Here is a 16,912-nt window from a genome sequence, read left to right as displayed (position 1 = left end):
ACCTGATTCATATCTGACCATTGGATTCAGATGGCTCTGGAGGAGAAAGTGAACAGCACCCCTCACTCAAATCCAATTCACGTGCTTGTCATGACATCACCTCCTTGATATCATGGTCTTCTTCAAAAATGAAGGACAAAACATTAGATGACCCTGGGCAAGTCACTTTAGCCCTGCTTGCCTCAGTTTACTCATTTGTAAAATGAGTTAGAGAAGAAACTAGCAAACTGTTATCTTTGCCAAGAAAACTCCAAATGCAGTCATGGAAGAGTCAGATGACTGAACAAAAAAAGTTAATTGCAATGAATTTTGATTCAAGTGCTCAGTTTTTATACTCTCTTAAATTAAGTTTGTTTTGGGGTAGCTAGGTGGCACAGTGGAGGGCGACTAGATGGCACAGTAGATAAAGCACTGGCCCTGGAGTCAGGAGTACCTGAGTTCAAATCTGGTCTCAGACACTTAATAATTACCTAGCTGTGAGGCCTTGGGCAAGCCACTTAACCCCATTTGCCTTGCAAAAAAAAAAAACAAACCTAAAAAAAAAGTTTATTTTGTTGAACTAAGTGGATTATAACAACCAATGGGTAAGCCTAATTTTTAAAAAATAGCTCTCATAAAAGAGAAGCAACATTCTATGCTAAGAAGATATCTATCTTTATACTACTACTACTACTCCTACTACAACTGTACCTAGACTAAAATTACAAAAGAAAAGCATTTTTAATAGCCAGGAAGAGAAATATAGTTATAGTGAGGGAATCCTATACAATCTGGATATATTTTCTGGCTAAGCTAAAAAAGCCAGTTTTTAATAAATTCTTGATTTGACTTGTGGATGATTTTGGCCAAATCACCTATTTTTACTGGGCCTCCTTTTCCTCATCTGTAAAATCAATGGCTAGATCTTTAATTCCCTTTCAATTCCAAATCCTATGATCATACAAACTATATAAAGCAACCCGTGACTTATTTCTGTCTTGTGAAGAACTAGCTAATGCAGAAATAAACTTTAAATGGAGTTTTAAATGAAAATGACAACATCATTCTAGAGCAAAGGGAAGGAATTATGGGATATGTGACTCAATCTGTGATTTCATAGATATAATTCAGTATCTGCTCAATAACCTATAGAGTTTTTGAGAACTGTCTAGATAGAGCATCAACAAGGTTGAGCAACCAGTCCATGAGTTACAAAGGCAGTATATATGTCAAAGAAAGACAAGACCTAAATTCAGGTCTTCCTTACTAAAAAGCTGTCACAGCATCTACTATCAAACATTGCTTTTCACCATTGGAAAGGTACTTTATCCAGTAAACTAGAGAATAGCTAGATGATGCAAAATTTAGAGCAAAGGATTTGAGAACCAAGAAGCTCTGAGTTCAAAATCCTGTCTCACATTTATTGGCTATGTGATTCTAAACAAGTAACTTAACCACTCTCAGTCTTAATCTATAACTTCTTATCTATAAAATGATACAGTAAGTAAATTTCCAAAAACTGAAATCAAAGATAGGTATAAACCCCATAGACCCAGAACTCTACAAGGAAATAAAGCTCAAGAAGATTAAAAAGTTATAGACTGTACAAGGAATTATTTGAATATTTTCGATTTTAAAAGAATATATAAAAACCATAAAAGAATCATAGCCGAGTGTACACAAAATAGTGGCACATATTTCTAAGAGCAGCACCAAGAAAACTTAAGTTTAGAATGAACAAGTAGGTACAAGTTGCAGGGAACAAGCAGTAGGATGTCCAATATGAGAATTTTTAAATAATTAGAATTATCCAATAACAGGACAGAGTATCTTGCAAAGTAATAAATTTTACATGGATGGATGGTTTCTGGATGAATTTTTTACTGGCACTCAAAGGGATTCATGCATCAAGTGAGAACTTGGATAAAGTACCCTGAACTATCCCTACAATATTATAAAACCATGGTCTAAGAGACCTCCCCCAAACAGCTAAAACAACACAACACAAAAAAGAAGGGTCAAGGATAGAAAATAAAAAGAGAAATGAAATAAATGGACTGGATGAAGGAACAAGTGTCAAAAATGTTAAATGACAACAAAGGTGAAAGAGGGTAAGAATAAGCCACTGAATTTGGTCATTGGAATTTAGTTATTGATGTACAATAACCACAACAGAAAATGTGACAGCTTTTGAGGCATAAAAATAAATTTTTTCAGCCTCAATAAAATCATAAGAATGAAAACCAAAAAAAAAAAAAAAGAATGAAAACCAGAGTGTAGAATTTTAAATTGTTGAGGAAATGGTCTATGTAGCTATACTCATAGAAGTTTGCAGCTTGAGATATAAGATGGTCAAATTTTTTCTAGGACAGAGAAGAACTGTATGTGTTTAAAGACAGAAAAGAGAAAGTCAAGTGAAGAGGGAAACCCTGAAGTTGCTAGAGAGGAGAGAGAACTGAAGAGGCCAAATTCCAAAAGAGTGAATGAGATTGAAAAAGGATAAAGAAATTAAAGAACTCTCACCCCCCCCCTTCCTCTGTCAGGGAGGAAGGAAGAATATATAGAGTCAGAAATAACACTTTGAGGGGATAAGAAAAGAGCTTGAAGAAAGACAGAGAGTGGAAACTAGAGGGTTGAAAATGAAAAATAAATTAACGGAGTAAAAGAAATTACAGATAGATGGGAGGATATAAGAAGATAAAACTTACTTCAAGAATTTTCATAAAGAAAGGAGAAAGATGCATGTGTATATGTATCTGCATATGTCTATGTATACATATAGTTATATATATATGCATATAGATCCATAGACATATACCATCTCTTCTCATATATAAATTGAGGAAATAGACTAGAAAAATTTCTAAAGCTTCCTGCTCTAAATTCTGAGCTAAATTCTTTGCTAAGATCTAAAAATTCTTAAGTTTTAGGAGGAAAAAAAAAGTTAACTTATTGAAAAAGTCTTAAAAATACCTGGCTTCATCCTTATTTCAAGTTTCCCTTTCTTTCCTCAAAATGAAGAGAAGGGAAAACCCAGTAACATAATGGATTTCAAATCAGTGGAAATAAATTAAAATCCCAGAACTGACCACTGACAACCTGAGTGATACTGGGCAAGGAACTTAATCTTTCTAGATCTTAGATGAGTCATCTGTTAAAAATGAAATGACAAAATAAGTTAACTAAAGTTCCTTTGAGTTCTAAATCTATAATTCCTTTGACCTCTAAATCTATAATTCCAACACCATTCAATTACTCTAAATGAGATATTGTTAACCCTATGATATGCTTCAATGGTTATTTCCCAAATGGGGAAATAAAATATATTCCGAAAAGCATTGTTACTACAAAAAGCACAGGTTCTTATTCTCAACTACTGAAATGTTCAATGATAACTGTTTTTACTAAAAATTTGCCCAAAAAAAGAGAATCTCCTTTATTCTTAAATTGAATTGAAATTTCCTATAATCTTGAATTGAACCCTGAAGAGATGAGGAAAAAGGGTAAAAACATTACTTGTACAAAAATATTTATAGCAGCCCTGTTTGTGGTGGCAAAGAATTGGAAATCCAGTAATTGTCCTTCAATTGGGGAATGGCTTAGCAAACTGTGGTATATGTATGTCATGGAACACTATTGTTCTATTAAAAACCAGGAGGGACAGGATTTCAGGGAAACCTGGAGGGATTTGCATGAACTGATGCTGAGTGAGATGAGCAGAACCAGAAAAACACTGTACATCCTAACAGCAACATGGGAGTGATGTTCAACCTTGAAGGACTTGCTCATTCCATCAGTGCAACAATTGGGAACAATTTGGGGCTGTCTGCAAAGGAGAGTACCATCTGTATCCAGATAAGGAGCTGTGGAGTTTGAACAAAGTACAAGGACTATTCCCTTTAATTTGGGAAAAAAAACAGATATCTTATTGTCTGATCTGTTACCTCTGAGAATTCTGTTCTCTTTAAGGATATGATTTCTCTCTCATCACACCCAATTTGGATCAAGGTACAACATGGAAACAAAAAAAAAATCTTGAATTGAAAGGAAATATTGATTTCCTTTATTCTAAAAGCTAATTTCTTACAATTTCTACAATGCAATTCCAAGTATTACTTAGGTCTAAATAATAAATATTTAGATGTACATAGATATGTACATATGTAATTACATGAAGATGGAAACTATTTTTAAGACATAAATCAATCGATAGAAATAAACACAATCAAACAACATAACACAATTATAACATAAATATGTGGTCAAAAATGTTTAATCTAAGTCAGTACTAAATAAGCTCTTTTGTGTGAATGCTCCTAATGATAACTGACTCTCCAGTGAAGAGATTATTAACACAGAGATAGCTGTCCAAAAAGAAAAGGATTGCTAGAATTATAAAGAAAACTAGAGATTTCCCCTTTTCATCAGTATCCTCAATCTGCCATGCTTTGTGGCAGTTTCTCTCAACTAATGTAGCAACAAAGCAGTTCTGATCAGAAAACATAATTCTATAAAATTCACAAATACTGGTACAGGTCCACTAAATATCAAAAATGATCAAAGTGCTACATCTTTGGAAGGAAGGCTATACAGATTTAGAAAACAACTGACAGAGATTTCTGTCTGGAAAAGAAGTAGATAAGTTATTACTGAAACTTGAATTTAAAAACTACACAGCACTCTACAGAAAAGTAAAAAATGAAATACCAAAAAAGCCATAACATGTAAACATGTTAGAGCAATGGCCAAGTATATTCATATACTAAAAATTCTAGTCTCCAAAAAATAGGAGAATATAAATCATTAGAAAATTACATAGTGATGCTTCATAATGGCAAGGGGATGAGCCTGGAATTCTGTAGAATATGCTAGTGGAGCAGGAAGCTCTAGTACAACTGTCTCCTAAATAACCATAACCCTCATCCAAAAAAAAAATTGAGCATGCATCCCTAATACATATATATTTATTTATTTATAAATTATATACAAGCACCACTGCAGTAATAATATATTGATAACTTTTTTTTTGCAAGGCAAATGGGTTTAAGTGGCTTGCCCAAGGCCACACAGCTAGGTAATTATCAAGTGTCTGAGACCAAATTTGAACCCAGGTACTCCTGACTCCAGGGCCGGTGCTTTATCCATAGCGCCACCTAGCCTCCCCTATTGATAACTTTTTAAAGAATAAGAAGATAGAAAAATATTTAAAGCAAGAGTCAAAGAGAAGTCATTGATGCTTAATGAATTGGGGTTGAGGAAACATGTGGAGTGGTGGTATGGAGGATTGCAAAATAGTCAAACCTATATTTTAGGAAAATCACTTTGGAAGATGGATTAAGTAGGGAGAGAAAGACTTTAGCTCAATTAAGAAACTATTTTAATAGTCCAAGTAAGAGAAGGACTTTGGGGAGGCTAGGTGGCATAGTGGATAAAGCACCGGCCCTGGAGTCAGGAGTACCTGGGTTCAAATCCGGTCTCAGACACTTGATAATTACCTAGCTGTGTGGCCTTGGGCAAGCCACTTAACCCCACTGCCTTGCAAAAACTACAAAAAAAAAAAAAAGGAAGAGGATTTCAATTGAAGTGGTAGAAAAGAGAAAAGAAGATGGACATCAAGATATTATGTGGTAGTAGAAACAACATGTTCTGGCAATTATTCTGGGTATGTGTGCTATGGAAAAGTAAAGAGTCAATAACAGTGAGGTTACAAAACCAGATGACTGGAAGGACTGTAGTACCCTCAACCAAAGTAAGGATAATTAGAAGGTGAATGGGGGAGGAGGATAGGTAAATTGGGGTGGGGGGGGGGCGAGGCAGATAGATAATGAATTGTTTGGAACATGAATGAATTATGTTTCAACAATGAATTCTGTATTGAGTTTAAGATGTTTACATGAGTAGCTGATGATGCAGGACTGAAATTCTACACATATTTGGGAGTCATCAACATAAAAATTATTTTCAAACCACAGTAGCTGATAAAATCACTAAATGAAATTATGTGGAGAGCCAAGGACCCTGAATAGTGCCTTGTTATATATACCCTATTAGGGAACATAGTATGAATGAGAACCTGCAAGGAAGACAACCTTAACAAATAAGACTAAGAGACAGAAGTATCTCAGTATGGAAAAAAGTGTAAATCCAAGAGGAGTGTCTTATTAACAGTATCAAAATTCTAGAGAGGTAGAGAATCAGATTTCACAATTATATATATTATCAATCCTATCTTTGGTGTGGATAACATTGATGCCAACTTTGGTGGCCTTACCACAAATAGATAGATCTTAAAGAAGCATGGCAGACAACTTCACAAAGTGAGGAGTGCCAGAATTTCCTAGACTCTCAAGGGAAAAGGCTTTCTTGACAGAAGCTATTTATGGTGATCAATGAAAACCAATTTTTTTTGCTTTTTTTTAAAAAATGTCTAAACCACAAAGAAGACTGCAATGAAGCAAGATTATGGTGATCTTAAAGGCAAACATTTTAAATGATGGCCATTAATTATATATATATATATGTATATATATATATATATATATATATATATATATATATATGTATATATATATATATATATTGAACTGGAAGGAGTTTAAAAAGGACCAAAGTATCCAGGTTCTGAACTTCATTTTTTTCTTTTATAATAAAATCCAAAATATTGAAGCTGTAATATTTACAGTCCCCTTTGTTTCATATTTGCTGTCTTGGGAGGGAAAGGTTCGAGTTAAATGAATCCCTATTATGTGAAGCTTTTTACCCAGGTAAGGAAAAATTATTTGATGCTATAAGATCAATCAACAAATATTGATGCAGTGAAATAATGAACACCTACTGTGTACCAAGCACTGTGTTAAACACTGGGTATACAAACACAAAGAGATTACAGTCTAATAAAAGAGACAAGGGCATATTTAATGATATAAAGAATATAAAGAGAATAAATACAAATAAACACAAAGTACTTCAAAATAAAGTAATCTGATCAGGGGACCAGGGTGCTTGAGACATACCCTGAGAAAAGAAAGGGATGCTATGAGGCAGAAGGGAACAGGGTGCATTCTAGGCAAGGGAGCAATCAAATGTTGTATGTGATGAACACAAGAAAGGACAGTTTGGTTCGATGGCCTGAGGGCAAAAGGAGAATGCATGCTCAGAGTGTGAAGAAAGTTTGAGGTCAAGTTGTAACGGACTTTACAAACTAAACAGAGAAGTTTATATTTTAACCTAGAGAACACAAGAATCTACTGGTGTTGAATGAACAGGGGAATAACACAATCAGATCTATCTTAAGAAAAATTACTGTGGGAGCAATATGAACTATAGATTAAAATGGAGAAAAACTTAAGGTGGGGAGAGTATCTTAGTCAATTCTGCAACAGTGTGGACAGAAAGAGGTGAAAGCCTGAACTAAGGTAGTACATGTATAAGTAAGCAAGCTGGGTAAGTAAAATGCTGTGTGAGGAACACAGAACAAGGACAGGTTGCCTGGGAAAGAGGGGAAAATATGGATAAAAAGATAAAGAGATTCAGATTTTGGATAGGCTTGAGTTTGAGATGTCTAATTGATGGAAACCAGTGGGTAATTGGTAATACAGAAATCATAATTGTGAAAGAAGCTAGCAATACCGGTAATCAGCAAATCTAGTAAATTGTTGCATTGCCTTTCCTTCAATGTATTATCCAAATAAAGTAGTTCCATAGCATTAGTATTTGGGTTAAGTACCCTTACTTGCCAAAAACTGAAATACCTAATGCAGAGTCATGAAAGACAAAGAAAAAATAAGGAGGTCACTGGCTTTATGATACTATATTAGCTATTATTATAACTACATTTTATGTAATAGTAATTATTATATAAACTCTATGAGAACAAAATAAAAAGTATTAAATTTTATATCTTTCCCTAGTACATAGCACAGAATTCCCATTTTATTATTCCCATTTTACAGATAAAGAAACCAAGGCATAGAGAGGTTAAGTTATTTGCCCCAAGTCATACATGTAGTAAAATGTCTACAGCTAAATTTGAACTCAGATCTCCAGGCTCAGCACTCTAACCAATGAACCACTAGATGGCAACTTTAAAGGTGGTAACTTTCATTCAAGTTAAGAGTCAAGGAGAAGAAGAAATTGAGAACTGGAAATAGTAGCAGGGAAGAGAAAGAAATAATGCAATCACATAATATTATAGATGTTCATCCTGTTCCTGACTCTTTCCCACTAAAAAGAAAAGTAAAGGGGATGGCATGGTTTATTCTTGGTCATTACCTCAAGAATCTACCATTCTGGTGACTAAAGAAAAGGGTAGCAAGACATGAGGGGAGAGAGAGAGAAAGAGAGAAAGGTCAGGGAACTTTTCAGCATAGCAACTGCCCATAACTGAATTGGGTTAGGTTATAACCACCTTTCTGAGTTTCCCATACTCGAGAAGGGTTTTGTGATGGACACAAGTCTCCAAATGGCAATGAGTGAGAGAGTGGGAAATGAAACCTCTACCTTCTGGCTAGCTAATGATACCCCCTTTGTAATCAATTCCAAAGAGGTTTCAAGTATATCGCCCCGCCCCCAACCAACTTGAGTTCCCCACATCTACTTTCTAGGAACCAGTTAACTAAGTACTAAAAAGCTTATCACCAAAAGGCCAGTTATATAGTAATCAACTATTTGGCCATGTCAATCCAAGAAACAAAGGAAAAAGGAAAATGGCCTTCAGGGCTGTTAGTCTGTTCTTCAGTAGAGATAGCATAGTGGTACAAAAAAGGGCAGAGTACCAAGCATCACAGTTCTAGAGCAGATAAAAATTTTAACTTGGTTATTGGTACTCATGAAGGTCCTTATCTAGAAATGGCCATGAAGATTATACCAATTGTGAAATTTTCACCACAAAGAAAACTTCAAAGAAGAAAAGTTATAATTACTGAATGGAAGGTGGCTCACAGGTTATCCTTAGAGAGTCATAGAGTTGAAGGTAGCGTGTGCCTAAAGACAATAATATAATTTCATGCCAATAACTTGTCTTTACTTGAGGAAGGAGAGGCAAGAAAAGTGTGTGGGGGAAGGGCAGGGAGGGAGAAAGGAGAATTCCTATCTCACTCAACCTGGAAGTAGTGTGGCCATTTATTGCATGGATCCCACTACTAAGGTGGCATGGATCTCATTTCCAATTTGGTGCAGGTTCACCTCTCAATTGATAGGTTAGTGCCTCCCCCTACTCCCAAGGGCTCATTACTCTGATGTCAAATTTAGTCTGGACATCTGACCAGCTTTAGCCCTACTGCAGCTCAGAAGTTCCAAACATAAAACATCTATCTCAGAATGCCCAGTAGCATGGAAGACAAGTGTATACCACCATGCCTAACTGTTCATCTTCTATTAAATACAGTGTGTGAGAATATGTACAAAAAGATTGCTATGAAAATACACAGTTTATATAACAAGATATAATGGATGAAGAGGTAGATAAAAATCTATGAAGAATTTTATAAGACCCCTCAAAATTAAATTATCATACATTTTTAATGTATTGTGACTTCAATGCCAAAGTAGGAATAAATGAGGTTGGGCAGTTAAGGTGGTGCAGTAAATAGAGCACTGACCATGGAGTAAGGAGAATGGGAGTTCAAATTCCACCTCAGATATTTGACACTTACTACCTGTGTGATCTTGAGCAAGTCATTTAACCATGACTGCCTCATACTGAGCCATCTCCAGTCATCCCTATTCATATCTGGCCACTGGACTCAGATGACTATGGAGGAGAAAGTGAGGCTGGTGACTTAGTAACGCCCCCCCCCCCTTAAATCCAATTCATGTACTTGCCATGGCATTATCTCCCTGTTGTCATGGTCTTCTTCAAGAATGAAGGACAAACATCATCATCATCATAATTGAGACTAGTGAAAAAAATATTGGAAAATATGGAATAGCTACAAGGGTCAAAAGAGGTCAAACACATGTAGACTACAGAGAAACTTTATACCTATATGTCATGCATTCTCTCTGAGAATAAGATCAGAAGGCACTGGAAATGGAGAAGAAGAACAACAACAAAGCCTGTGTTTTTTTAGTCTTTTAAAATATTATTTTATTTAATAATTATTGAATACTTTATTGAGTAATATGCAGGTAAGAATAAATCCGGAACATCCATCAAAGGAGAATGTCCCTAAGGTACATACAAGAGATTAACAATATACTATCACATAATATTTCAAACTCTATATATTTTAAGATACAACAATAACATATTAGTGATTTGAGAATCATTATTGAATTAGCATTTATTAGCTCACCAATTTCTAAGGGGAAAAATAAAAATTGGTAAGGAAATTAGAATAAAAATGAAAACTATATTACTTGCAATTAAAATAATTCATTATTTACCTATTTAAACAACTAATGATGATGAAAATGGGATAAGGAAGAAATCAGGACATGGACACAAACTACAATAATTCCATAAAGAATTTCAATATAAATTAAGTGCCAAAATAACATCAACATAACTTTAAGAGTGTTAGCAAATATTTATTTCCCAAGTAGAAAAACATTGACAGTCAAGGGTCATACAAATTAAGAATATAAACCTATTTATAAAAACTTATAGAGGAAGATTATGAAAAGTATTACTTCATAAAAAAGAGAAAAGCAATAAAAGGAAAGGTCAATTTAAAGAAAGCTTAATGATGGTGCCAGTGTATAGAGCACTGGCCCTGGAGTCAGGAGTACCTGAGCTCAAATCCAGCCTCAGACACTTAATAATTACCTAGCTGTGTGGCCTTGGGCAAGCCACTTAACCCCACTGCCTTGCCAAAAACAAACAAACAAACAAAAAAAAAACCTCTAAAAAAAAAGCTTGATGAAAGATTCAACTAAGTAGAGTCAATCAAAGGTTATCTAAAGATTAAAAAAGGACAAAAGATTTTAATAACAATTTTGACTCAAATGCATATGGTATAAGTAGAATATTCAACTCATCATCATTGACATATTAGTAGATGAAATAAAAAGTTACAAAACAGAACACAAATGGAATTTTCCATTAAATTAAACTAAGTATATAAAAAACTATATTCTGGGGATGATACAATTATAAGGGCATTAAGAAATGTATTTCAAGGTACCCAAAAGAAGAGAAAATACCAAAGGCAAGGAAAAAAAATTTAGGACTTTGATACTGAAAAGATAAAAAGAAAAAAAAATTAAATGTTTACTTTCTCATATATACCTAAACTTTTAAGTATGTCTACTTTCTCACATATTTAAAAATTTAAATATGTCTACTTTCTCATATATTTAAAATTTTAGTAGCATAATCCACCCATACATGGAGGTCATTTCTATGAAGGTAAGGAGGAACAGGGAATCTTCCACAAACAATATTCCAGAGTACAATACATTTTTGTACAAAATTGACTGAAAGGTACTTATAATCTGTGAATCTTGTACTGATGGTGAACTGAGCTAACTTCTGTTGTTAAAAATTTTTAATTTTTTTTTTAATTTGGGAAAGTCAAAAATTGTCTTAAAGGCATTTTTCCAAGTGTCTCCCATCAGTACATACATCAAAATTATTCAATACTGAAATAAAAGAAGTAATCAAAGAAATACATAACAATAGAAGATAAACTGGTGAGTGACATGGTCAAAGGAATATCAGCCTATATAGTTACAAGTTTACCTAAAATGCAGGAGAAAGCATGAGAGACTATATATAGCATGCACTTGGACAAGGATCATTTAATCATTATGTGACATATCCAAAATGTAAAGAAAATGCTAGGCACAATGTTCTGATGCTCATGAAAGTACTATCAAAACAAAGCAATGTTAACCATCAGCTATGAAATCAATTACAATTATACTAGCGATGCTCACATTTCCTAGGGTGTTAAATTATAGAAATCTCAAGTAAAATAGTGGACTAGCTGACTGGCTGGTCACCTCAACAGGAAACATACTATCTACCCCAGCAAAACCTGAAATTCTTAACAGACAAAATAATAATCAAGAAATCCAATGAGAAATTAAAAGTTACTTCTATCTCAGAAATGCAGAAAACAGACAAAGGACCATAGTCAATATAAAAGGGGCCACAACAAAACCAACAACAGAGGAAACGAAAGCCAACAGCCTTCAATATGACCAGAGATAAAAGTAACCAACAAGTCTATATATTTAGGCTGAAAGGGTGGAAGACTCCCATCCCCCAAGAAAGCCATAGGGAAAGAACCCAAAGAGTTATTGGAAATCCTTAACAGGTCATTGGAAGCCTCAACTAATGACAGGGACCAGTGCAGCAGTAGAATTAAAATCAGACTGCTCAAGGAATTAAAAATTACAAGGGCTACAGATCAGAGAAGGATGGAGAGAACTAGCCCTCTGAACCTCAAAGATGGAGGGTATTCAAAAATACAGGTGATTCAGGAGAAAAACAAAAATCAAAACAAAGCAGACCACCCCATTCAAAAGCACAAAGAAAGCAACTGGCCCTGATACAAAATCCCAATTCTGGAACTTAAACTGAAGAAATGAGTAAAGTCAAAGGAAGACAATGAGATATAAAAAAATTACTGTAAATCTATTAATTCCCAAAATAACAAAAGTAAATAATAAATGTAAGCAGAGAAACGCAAAAGATAAAATTTATTTTCCATAAAGAAACAAAAAAAATGAAAGTTACAAGAAAAGATTGCAAGAATAGCTTATTAGCAGAAAATGATCATTCTAAGCAATGGACTCACTGAAACAAGAATAGATTAAACATAAACTAATAATCCATAAATCAATCCATGAAACAGCTAGAAATATTTAATTTTTAAAAAACTGATAAAATAGAAGAAAGCATGAGATACCTGATTTCAAAAACAATGACTTGGTAAACAAGTCAAGGAACAAAAATTTAAGAATAACTAGACTCCCAGAAAAAAACCATTATTTTTCAAAAAAGATTATCTCTATCTTCAATCATAAATGAAAATGACCCAAATCTACCAGAACCAAAAGGCAAAGCAAAACAGAAAGGATACACTAAGTACTTTCTCTTGAAAGGAACTCCAAAAGAAAAAAAAAATCTCAGAAACAAAAATCCCAGAGCTCTCATAACAAAGAAAAAGAACTAAAAGTAACTAGAAAGAGGAATTCAAGAAACCACAGAAAAAGGATACAAGTTAACAACCAAGAATAACTTTAACATACAACTCTGAGAATAAATCCTACATGGGAAAAAAAATGGATCTTAAATGAAATATAAGGCTTTTAAGAATCTCTGAGTTAAGGGGTGGCTAGGTGGCACAGTGTATAGAGCACCGGCCCTGGAATCAGGAGTACCTGAGTTCAAATCCGACCTCAGACACTTAATAATTACCTAACCTGTGTGGCCTTGGGCAAGCCACTTAACCCCATTTGCCTTGAAAAAAAAAACTAAAAAAAAAAAAGAATTTCTGAGTTAAAAACCAGAGTTGAATAGGAATTTCAAAATACAATCATAAGAATTCAAAGAAACTGAGAATGATAAATGAATTTGATTGGAACAATAGTGATACAAAAAAAAGAATGAAATAAAGAAAACATCATTGAAATGTTTTTAAATACATTGAAGAGACAGAGTAGTTTAGAAAAAGCAGAGGAAAAAAAATTGAAAGTTAATATATGGATTATATTTTATATCTTAAAACAGAAGCAAAGCAATAAGAAGCAGAGATTCAATTATATACAATCCTCCTTTTGTGTTCTGTTGGGTATATGGAAATGCTCCTTTTATCATATTTAAGTTCAGAATTTTTTAAATATTATCTAGGAAAATCATGTCCCTTAAAGATACTTGCTGGTAGAGAGAGGTAAAAGTCTCAAGAGGCAGCAAAAACCTTTTCATTTAACCAGATCACTTAACAAAATCACTGTTACCACCACATTTAAATTGCAAGAAAAGGTAGAAGGCAAAGCACATTTAAAAATAATTACAGCTAGCAAATACTTCAGTATTTTAACTTCCTAGAGCTGCCTTCACTTCTTTCATATCACTTCCTCCCTCCTTTCCCTTCAAGCTAATCTTTTTATCTCCTCCATATCTGTTACCTCTATTCTTACTCAAGAAATACTACTTGTATATAAAGCCAAAAAACTGGATTAAATGGATTAAGTGGGGAGCACTTAATGAAAACCTTTCAATCATTTCCAATTGATTTCTATACTATTTTTCCACAGTAGATGTTCCAATCATTATGCTCTCTTTCCTTAAGGCCCTATATTTAGCTCAATCTATGAACCAGCATAGTTCTCTGCTTTAGTTCTACTGAGATAGATGGCATGTACCCTTCACTCCTCAAAGTATGATCTCAGTTACCCTTCCCTCTCTCTTTTGTTCCAAGATCAGGAGGATCTCCTCTTTGCTAAGGCTAACTTTGTCTTTATTTGTATTCTTGATCCTATACTATCAACACCTTCAAGAGCACACTCCATTTGACTATTCTCTCAAATCATGCAGCTTCAGTCTCTTAGTTTCTCTCTATTGGCTCTTCCAAAGTCTATAAACAAAGAGGCACAGAAGGTCTCTCTTTTCTGTGGGAAAGAATCAAGTGTTTTGTTTTCCACAAGAATGAATGAAAATATTGCCAGGGTCTCACAGATATCTGTGGGATAATACATCACACAACCAGGATGTCTGATCTCTGTATAAGCCAAAAGATGCCAACCTGTTTACAGAAAGGGAAGAGTTAGAAAAAAAGGAAAGGTAATTAAAGAAATAATTTTGCGACTAGTTAGGGGTTGATCTAGGGTCAGTGTCCTTCTCCTTTGCACCTATTCAAGGATGTTATTATTCAATCCCATGAGCTCATTATTATAATAAACAGGGTGGGGAAAACATATTGGGGGTGAATGTATAAATCAGATTTGTGACCCTGACCAATGAAGGGAGAGGAACAAGTCTTTCAAATTGGATTTAAGACTAGGCAGTATCATGATTCAAGGTCCCCTTTCCTTAAGAAAGAAGGTCCTCCTTTGCAAAGTTGTATTAATAAAAGCCATTTTAATCACTCTAGACTAAGAATTTATAATGATGAGCCACTGATAACATTCTCCTAAAACAAAGTTCCTTTGACTATTATCCCCTCAAAACAATTCTCTTAAATGTATTTTTCCTTTAACTATTAAACTTCTTGAAAACAGTCAACATTATAACTTTACGTACAATCCACCTCACTACCCAATCCTTTACAATCTGGTTTACCAAATCACCAAGCTACTGAAACTCATCTTGCCCAATCAAGCAATCAACTACCCTATAAATAGTCCTTCCTACATTCCCAGTCTTCTTTAACTTTATCCTCTCTTTCATAACCTCTGCAATCCAGCTCTAGTCGTTGTTTAAACTACCTTTGTACTGACTGTGCCACATGCCTAGAACCCTCTTCTGATTTCTGCCTCTTGGTTTCTTCTGGTTTCCTTCTATAAAGAAAATCTTCCTAGTAGCCCCCAATGATTAATGTATTTCCCTTGAGATTACATCCATCTCATACTCTCCATGTGTTATCTAGTATGTATCTGATTATTTGCATTGTCTCCTTAAATAGAAACAATAGGGAGTTATTAGAGTTTAAGCAGAAAACTGACATTGACTGAATTCAAGTGTTGGCTAAGAAATAATGAACAGGGAACTTACTAGTGAGAGTTGTGAAGGGAGTAGTGACAAAATCTGACAAATGATTGAACACCCAAATGGCTGTATGTGGTAAAGAATGAAAGAATAACGAAGGTACAAATTGGAGAACTGGAAGGATAGTAGAAACTACACAAAACCAGAGAAATTCATAGGATAATAGAACTACAGCTAGAAATGAACTCAGAAGCCATATAACCCAATTGCTTTATTTTAAAAATGAGGAAATGGAGGCCTAAAAAGTTAAGGTCATACAGATATTACACATCAGAAATATTTCAATATTAAGAAAACTATTAATACAATTGATCACATTATTAGCAACAAAAAACACATATGCATGTATCAACAGATGTCGAAAAGATCTTAATAAATGGCAAAATACACTCAAGAAAAATGGAACAGAGTACCTTTCTTTAAAATGTTAAAAAAAAATTTATGTAAAATCAAGGATTTACATTACTTATCATGGAGAAGTTTGAGAATTATTTTCCAAAAATATCTAAGCAAAGTAAGAGTGCTCACTGCATTAACTGTAATTCAATATAATATCTGAAACGATAGTAGTAAAACAAGAAAAAGAAATGAAAGGGAAAGTATTGGAAAAAAGGAGGAAAAGTACACCTATCTAAAGAAAAAAGAATAGTTTACTTAGAAAATCATTAAGAATTATTGAAGAAAAATAACCAAAACAATTAAGAGCATTAGCAAAATAAAAAAAGACAACAGACTGTACAATAACTTGTTGAATATGTTATAGAAAGGAATCTTATTAAGACACATGTTGAACTAAATGGCCTCTATAGTCCTATCAAATGGATTTCTAAGGATTCATGAAAATAAAAAATCAACAATATTTCTAAATCTTAATAATAAAGATTCAGTAATAAAAGATACAGAGAGAAATTCAACCTAAAATAATTTCAAAATACAAAAAAATAGGAGTGGCTACGTGGCACAGTGGATAGAGCACCGGCCCTGGAATCAGGAGTACCTGAGTTCAAATCCAGCCTCAGATACTTAATAATTACCTAGCTGTGTGGCCTTGAGCAAGCCACTTAACCACATTTGCCTTGCAAAAAAAAAAATACAAAAAAAAATTCTTAAGAGTTAACAACAAATACCAAGACCCATATAAATCAACTATGAAACAATACTTGTTAAAAAAAAAGGGGGGGGCAGCTAGGTGGCGTAGTGGATAGAGTACTGGCCTTGGAGTCCGGAGTACCTGAGTTCAAATCCAGCCTCAGACACTTAATAATTACCTAGCCA

General features: G+C 34.0%; 1 protein-coding gene across 5 annotated transcripts in view; it reads right to left on the bottom strand.

The window, feature by feature from the left end:
• The window catches only part of TMEM135 (transmembrane protein 135), a 336,711-nt gene that overhangs the window by 288,960 nt on the left and 30,839 nt on the right, over positions 1-16,912 (bottom strand). The gene's annotated exons all lie outside the window — the stretch shown is intronic.

This window comes from Macrotis lagotis, chromosome 1 (genome assembly GCF_037893015.1).
Source record: "Macrotis lagotis isolate mMagLag1 chromosome 1, bilby.v1.9.chrom.fasta, whole genome shotgun sequence".
NCBI classification, from domain to species: Eukaryota; Metazoa; Chordata; class Mammalia; order Peramelemorphia; family Peramelidae; genus Macrotis; species Macrotis lagotis.
This window is presented reverse-complemented; position numbering and strand designations above follow the sequence as displayed.